Raw genomic sequence first — 8253 nt, forward strand, 5'->3', positions numbered from 1 at the left:
CCTTTTTTCTTTTTTTTTTTTAAAAGCTGAAAAGAGCTGTGTTGGAAGAAAAGAATGGCCAAAAAACCCCTCACTAAGCTAATAAAACATAAGATCCTATACAGAGCATATGATGTCCTTTATTTTTCTCCCTGCACCCTTCCCAAAGTCTCTACATTTGCCTTCTACACTGCCAACTCTGCTCCCAGTGACAGCAACTTTTTCCTTTAATTTTTTTTGCTTCATTTCTTATTTCACAGCCTCTCCTGAGCAGAATACAGCAGACACCTGGGAACACAAGTGAAGCTTTCAAAGTCACAGTGTATACAGGAGTTCGAAACTAAATGGCTCATCCATCAGTTCCCTTTTGTAACCAAATAACGAGAAGAATGTCAAACCACAGTCTTTTTCCAAAAAAACATCCTTGGAAAACTACATTTGCCTATAGTTACTAGAGCTTCATCACCCCCTTCCAAGGCCAGCTCTCAGCAGGGGGAAGGGAACCGCAGCCCCGGGCACTCGGGACCATCTCTACAGGGGCAGCAGGATGGCTCGGCACAGGGTGGAGGGACCCCCCATGCCACACCTATGACACACTCGGGCTGTGCCAGTGTAGGGACTGCTTTTGTAACTGCTTTCTCCCTACAACCACAGTATCCCACTCCCACGAGCCTCCTGACCTCACCAAGGCTGGCATGAAAAGTAAATAAGGGAAAGCAGCATGAAGGCGTCTTGTGTTTGCTTACGAGGAGGGTCACATCGCACAGACAGCTGCTCCCCAGCACACATCCTTCCCCATGCAGGCACCAACTGTGCACCACTGTGTGCATTTATAAATAAAATACACACCTCTTTTGTTTGTTTGGGAGTCTGAGGGAATATTAAAATAGGTGACTCCTCGGTGTCCACCCTTGCTTCTAAGAATATCGAAACCCATGAACCTGTGTTCCTCATCCTCGGGGCACGGTGTTGTCATTTCTTGTATCACACCTTCAACAGAGAAGTCTGAAACAAGTGTGACATCTGAGCTAGCCTGTGGACGGGAGTTTGGAAATGCTGAAGCTCTGTCAGTAGTTTAGTTTTAGGTAGCCCCGAGAGGAGCAGGGAGTTGGACTCGATGATCCTTAGAGGTCCCTTTCAACTCAAGATATTCCGTGGGTACCAGAAGTGGCCACCACAGTGGGACACTCACGCATTTAAACATCGGGTTATACTGATGCACCTGAAAATAGCGTGCCCAATTTCTCATCCCATGCATCCGGGAATCACGTAATTTCAGGGAGTTCAGTGGGAGTTTGCCCGAAGCAAAGGAAGAACAGATCCAGGGATGTGTCCTTGCAGAGCAAGGAAAGCTTCTCCTGGCTTTTTCCCTAGAGCAAACATGTTTTTTCTCAAACAACAGATTTGACACATGCATCATACCAAGATGGCGGCCAGGAGAAGGACATAAAACCATCTAAACAAGTCCAATTATGGAGACTGTAAAGATTCTTGGATTTCGATTTTATAACAAGGTCTCTAAACTTTCTAGCATGCAAAGTTCCATCTCAAAGTCTAGGACAAGCTACAATACAGCTTTATACTCCTTATAAACTAATTCAGTCTTGCTGATACAGTCAAGAATCCACAGATCTGCAATGCAGGTGTTTCACCGAGCATGATACTATGCTGTTAGAAATCTAATTTCTGGAAGGAGCACAGGCTCCTCTCTACGTATATTTCATATCAGTAATGAGTATATTTGTGTATGCTTGAGATTTTTTTTTAATTCAGATTCCACTGTCAAATTAAAAAAAAAGTAGCTGAAGCCAGCTAGCTAATTTACTTTGAAGTTTTTAAGACTTCTTTGTAACGCTCTACCTGCAAAGAAAATTTCTTTTACAGAGTTTACGCTGTGCCAACAATGTACAGGAGTCTTTTAAAATGTCTTTGTTTAAACCTTTTAAAAGCCACCGTGGGTGAAGATAACTCCACCCTCCTTTAAGTGCTTTAGTGGCTTTTGCTGAAGAGCCCCAGGAAACTCGCAGGATGGTCACACAGGTTGCAGTGTCCTCCTGGGCAGATCGGTTGTTCGCATACAATTACAAGGAAAATAATTTTCTACCTCCCATCCTTGATTTCATCCCTTTTTGAACTACTATCCCCAAATTTACAGAGTCTTTCAACGCAAATCCAAATCCAAACTCAAGAACAGTAATTTATTTCAAAATTACAAAAAAATTCCTCTTACAAGGAAAATTACTAGTAAATTGAAGAAAAACAAGTTTCAAATAGGTATTAACATTTGGTGAATATTATCCTCCTCCATTTCTTTCTCTAGAGTACCAGGAAAGATACGGCACAAAGCGTTGTCATGAAATAATGAAGTTATGTTTGGAAATAGTGAGTTATTTCAGGTAAGCCTTTGTGTTGCCAAACTAGAATGTAGCAGCACTTAAGACTGTCACTTTTTATAATGTTTGCCTATAAACTTTTTCCAGTGTGGGTTTGAAATGGTGCCCAAAAGCAAACAGAGAACAGGTGGGATTCTGAGGCATGAGTCCGCCCAACAGCTTCACTGTGAAAATCAACCAGTTTATATTGTTCCCAGCAGCACATAAACAACCTACGCTGCAAAGTTAACTCTCTCTCCCGGATGCTGCATGAGGATTTTTACACCACTCTGAAATTTAGGGACAAATTTTGAATTCATGTGCATGCTGTACCACCAAATCAATGGTTCCCCTGAGGCTGACGTCAGGATTATTTCCCTGCTTCCAGGTCTTTTGAGCATACCAGAGAAATAATGCTGCAAGTTTGCTTGGCCCTCACTTGTACCCATCCTCTGGTGTTTTCAGCAGCATCCTCCTGAATTTTCCCTTAGTGAAAATAGCTAGATGGGAGAAGGAGTAGATAGTCCTGCAGAGCCTGCACCGCCAAGCAAGGCTTGATGATCTGGTATCACCTTCATGCTCCTCCAGCCCTCTCTGAAGCTCTGCCTTGAAACTGCATCCTTCAGCCATCAGCATAAGCCTGTAAACCAGCCCTTTGCTGGGCAAGCTGTGCACAGCTGAGAGAAGGCAGCACAGGATGCCTTTCTAAGCAAGTTCTCCTGCAAATCCTATAATTGTGGCATTAGTTCCTACTGCAAAGGTGCATTAACTGATGTGAATAACACCTGTCTATCACCCCTTAAAAAACAAACAAGCAACAAAGGCATGTGTAAAATTTCTGGTGGTGTTCTTAAACACTGGGGGACAAGGGAGGGAACCTTGCTTCTGCTATTGCCTGCTCTCAGCTACATCCTTATTTGTAATAGCGGTGCACACAATGTATTTTAACTTTATAGGTGGAGCTATTGAACAATACCACCATGGAAAACCAAGCTGCTGTTAAATAAACAGACGTGAACTTTTTCGTTGCCTGCTCATACAGCCTCGCAGCATGGTTTATGCCATCCAGCCATCAAATGGAGTAAATAATGTTTGTAAAAACCAAGACCACAATAGAAGACTGGGGACATTCTGAATGTACTATTTCAGATTATTATGAGATACATAATTATATTCCAAATCATGCTTCTATTCAAGATTCGGTCACTGAAACGAGAGATTTATACTTCCTTAGGTTTTAAATTATTATTATTTGCCTCCATTTATTAAAATGTTAACAAAGAGCTGCTTATCTTAAGGCTCAAGGCATTTAGTTACTCAGTTACAGAGCCAAATAATTAAACAATCAGCTAATAGCTAACCCCAGCAAAGATTCTCACACAACTCTCCGTAACACAAAAGCCTCAGACCCCATCAAGCCACTTTCCCTTCAAAAGGCTTTAGTAAATAACTAAACACTCACCATAGCGTGCCCAGAAGGGTCAACAGACCTGACCTGTCAAGAATCCAAGAGGTTCATTGCAAAATTGAATGTCCCCACAGGAAACGCCAGGCTGCCAACCACTACCACTCCTCCTGCTTCTCCTACCCCTTCTCCTGTTTTTCCTGTCATTGAGGAAGATCCAGCAAGACCACGCTGGATGAGCAACATGGAATGGGGATGTCGAGCTATGCCTGAAGCAGAACAGCCATGGGCCCCGTGACTTTGTGAGTCAAAGCCAAGCCTTTACGCTTTCTCCAGGAGGCAGCCTCTGCAGGATCAGGAAGCCCAGGTATCATCAGTCAGGTTTGCAACCTTCCCTCCCACCTCCCAGGTACAAGCTGATGGGCTTCTCCCTCAATTCAAGTTGGTAGGCTAATATTGAGAATAGCTCCATGTCCTCTTCTGATGATGGATGATAAACTCAGCCTACAGAAGAAGCAGCCACTGGTTTAAAAATGCAAAGAGTCATTCCTAGCTAATGGAAGACAGTCACCGTGGCCAACAGCAAACCAAAGCCACAAAGGCTAAGCACATCTCCTTATACAAAGGGGGACAAAATAGCATTTGCAATTCATCCCTCTGCTTCTCCAAAATCACTGGATTCCTGCTGTCTTATTTGTACTGTGTTTCCGTCAGCTAGCTGCCAGCTATGCCCAGCTCTGCCTCCGCCAGGCATAATCATGAAGTCTCTCTGTTCTGATAAAATACTTTCCTTTCCAAGTTACTAAAGTTCCTTCTATAATTTTAACACACAAAAAAAAAATTTTTAAAAAATCCTTTGTCACTGTGAACAATACCCTGAAGAGCAGGAATCATTGCCCACCCCCCCCAATGTATAAAAACATTAATTGTTCAAATCTGACAAAAAAGATCTAGGTCTTGTAGAAAAACTTCAAACAGCACCAAAGAGCAGGAGATATATGTGATAGTTATAAACATAAAAAATGTGGCAGATTCTAAGTCTTCACTTGTTCCTTTAAAACAAGCCCCTGGACTGCTCTACTTGAAAGCACAGTGACTTCCACAAAACGTTAAGCGCCAGACTCTCCAAAATAAATTGAGATATTTTTTCCTGGCATCTTCTTTAACCCTATTATCCTTATTCTATAAGGACCTAGTCATCTGATGGGTGGAAGAGATGAAACCAGACCAAAAAAAAGTATCCGAGGAAGAGGAAGAATCCTTTTGCCCTGGAAATGAACATTTGCAAAATGAAGTAAGCGTTGCCACATAATACATGCCTGGTACTCTAGCAAGTGTAGAACTTCCAGACACACTGACCTGCCAGAGCGTGAACCTCCACCATCATGTCAACTCCTATTGAGTGTTACATATACTAAAATCATAAACAAAAAGTGAATCTCCTCCAGTTGAAATACTTGCCAATGTCATCACGGGTAAGGGAAAATATTACACTGCACTAACTTGTTTTCCTAAGCTTTGAAGACTTAGAAAAGTAAATAATTCTGGTGAGCAGCAAAGAGTTTCACTACTTGCAGGACCCCCTGGCCAAGAGAAGAGTTCTGCATATGCACCTAAAAGTTATCCCCACACGATTCCATCTATCTGCCTTGTGTAATGCTCTTTGGCAGATGAGCAATCATGGAACTGCAACTCCTCGAGCTAACTACCCCCAAGCAGCATTTAGCCCTGGCTACAGACACAAGGGCCTCATCACACCCAGCAGAACAGAGCAGTGGGAGCAAACCTCATGAGGTCCCGTGCTATGTTGGTGTGTTGGCTGACATGGGGTGAGATGCATGAACTATTTCAGCACAGTTTTGATGGCTGCAAAGCAGTTGGGTTGATGTGTCTCACCCCATGGTTAAAGGAAGAAGACTCCTTCTCAAAAGGAAAAAAACTGTACTTGTCTAGGCTTCATGACAAGATTAAAAATTCCTACAACTTGTAGCCTGCTTGCTCCTACCTGTCTTTATAGTTGTGATTGTTAAGTTATGGCTGCACAACCACGCAACATGCATCAAAAATGCCAAGTATCACATGCTCATGGGCTTGGCTGTGTGCTTTATGCTTTTGGAAGTCAAGCCAGGGAAGACTCAGAGCATGCCAAGTTCAAAGTAAACAGCAGAGAGACCAGCGAGGCCACCTCCTGCTGCTGGGAACTGCCCTGCAATTTCTTCCTGTTTGTCCCCATTCTTCACAGTCCACTCCTTACAGGATGAAGACTTCTTTATACAATAGTCACCATAGGATTTATCTCCAGATAGGGGACAGAGCAAGAAACAGCAAAGCATCAGTATGTCTTCTGCACAAAGACTTGGTAACCAGGGAGGGAGAAAACACCCAACCTTGAGCAGCCACGCCAAAACCCCTAAAATTGTTGTGCTGCCTTTTATAATTTCACCAGTATGATGAGAAACTCCAGGCCATTTCCAGGATTTGAACCTTTGGCTCCAGGCACCAAATCTTGACCATTTCTGTTCAAGCCATAAGCTCCATCAGCTGCCTAAAGTAACAGAGTGATAGTCTCTGTGCTAAGTGTACTGGGGAGTACAATACAAACCTAACACACATGTAACGCAATCTCAGAAATAATTAACTACTCTTCAAACTCATTACAGAAGAGTCTTCTCATGTAATCTATTATACAATACAAAGGGGAAATGTATCACCTTTTGCCAGAACCTCAAATGAAAAGCTGAAAAAAAATTAACCTTCTCTCTCTAAAAAGCAGAATCCAAGACTAGGATCATTTTCTCATTGTTTCTACTTTAAGCAACAGCAGAACATCGAATCTTCCTGACTGTATTCTGCACATAGCCAAGCGGCAGAGCAATTTAACCAACTCCCATTGTCCAACTTAGTGTTAAAGTCTGCTTGGGAAAGACTCCATATAAAATACACAGCCTTGGGAAAAGGTATGAGCACGTATATTTAGTTGCAAAGGGGTTTTCTTGGTTTTAATATTTTCTTGCATCTATTTCAATCTGTAGCTCTTTTCAGGTTATTTGCATTTCAAGAGCACCATAAAAACATAACAGAACATAGCATAAATCCAAACATAAAGACACAGCCTTTTCCTTCCAGGTTTGCCGAAGGCCATGCTCGGGACTATTACCACTCAACATGCAAAAGAAATAAATTACAACTGTGAGGTTAAAAATTGCACAATTTCATGTTCGAGTGTTAGTTCTGGATGCAGAGAACATCTATTCAGATTCCCTATAAGCAAGTCAGCAGTTGTTTCTTTTGTACACGGTCCCATTTTTACTTGACTATACAAATCCTCTTAAGTTTAGCAGCTCGTCTGGAAGTCTCATCTTGCCTGTTCCCCTGAAATTCATCTTCCCCCACTTCCTAAAGTGGGATTTGAAAGAAGTCACTGGAAACAATATCCCCAAAACATCCCCTCAGCACTTTTGAAAGTCCTATCCACAACGCATGTAAAACATAGGATATTCTCCAAATAGTCCAAAACTTCAAGGCATACCAGGCTCCCTTTTAACGAAGAGCAACATTTAGTCAAAAGACATCAGAGTTAATTTAATTCCAGCTCCTCACAGAGAACAGTCACCAGTGGCACCTGGGGACAAGGAAGGAGCAGCAGAACAAGCCCTGAAGTTAAAAGCTAGGCTGGCTATCTGCACTTCCAGGTGGCCCACAACCATTTACATTGCAAGGGTTATTTTTAACTTGCAGACACCTCTGACACTCCTTACTGTAGCAGTGGCTCCTGGGCACTTTGCCATACTAATGGAAGATGGTTCAAATGCTTCGGAATTGTTAGGAGAAGGGCTATTACTGAGTAGTGGTGCGCTGCAGATTTATTAGAGCCTCCATGTTAATCCTGCGCGCCTAAAATACCTGTGCTGCCCTGGTGAGTAAACAATATCAGATAAATCTGGGTACTTCAACACTGTAATATCTAAACAGGATTATTTTTCATTATTAAACTATGTTTAATAGAACCAAGCTCAAGAACTGCTCAAAATTTAAACTGGGGTTTTTAAATGATTTTTAAGAACTGTTGGGTGGCATTCAGAATTATAAATCATATTACTTTCTTTGAAACAAATTAAACATTGCAACACAGAGACACTGAGCAGGGCACTTTCCAAACTTGCAAATCAAGTCTCGCAAAAGCATACTCTCCCTTGCTGCCCAGCAGCCGGTCCTGCCAGCAGTTCACCTGTACCCCTGCACACCTATATAGGCCATCCTAAAGAAAGAGTATCATGAACCTTACGAGGTTTTTCTACACCACAACTTTTTATTACATTTAAAAAAACTAAGGTGCAGCATGGTGTTCTGATCAAGTTCTGTTCCATCCAACCACAATTTAACCTCCTACAGACTTGTCCTGGTCAGCGTAGACTGCTAAGGCATGCCCAGCCACAGCATCCAACTCCAAACCCCACTCAGAAACAGCCACAAGCCCCCTGGGAGACAGCCTGAGGG

The 8253-nt window shown here is 42.5% G+C and overlaps 1 protein-coding gene across 1 annotated transcript in view; it reads right to left on the reverse strand.

Moving 5' to 3' along the window:
* The window catches only part of FGFR2 (fibroblast growth factor receptor 2), an 83202-nt gene that overhangs the window by 67170 nt on the left and 7779 nt on the right, over nucleotides 1–8253 (reverse strand). The window lies entirely within an intron of this gene.

This window comes from Aptenodytes forsteri, unplaced genomic scaffold (genome assembly GCF_000699145.1).
Source record: "Aptenodytes forsteri isolate BGI_AS27 unplaced genomic scaffold, ASM69914v1 Scaffold15, whole genome shotgun sequence".
Lineage (NCBI taxonomy): Eukaryota > Metazoa > Chordata > Aves > Sphenisciformes > Spheniscidae > Aptenodytes > Aptenodytes forsteri.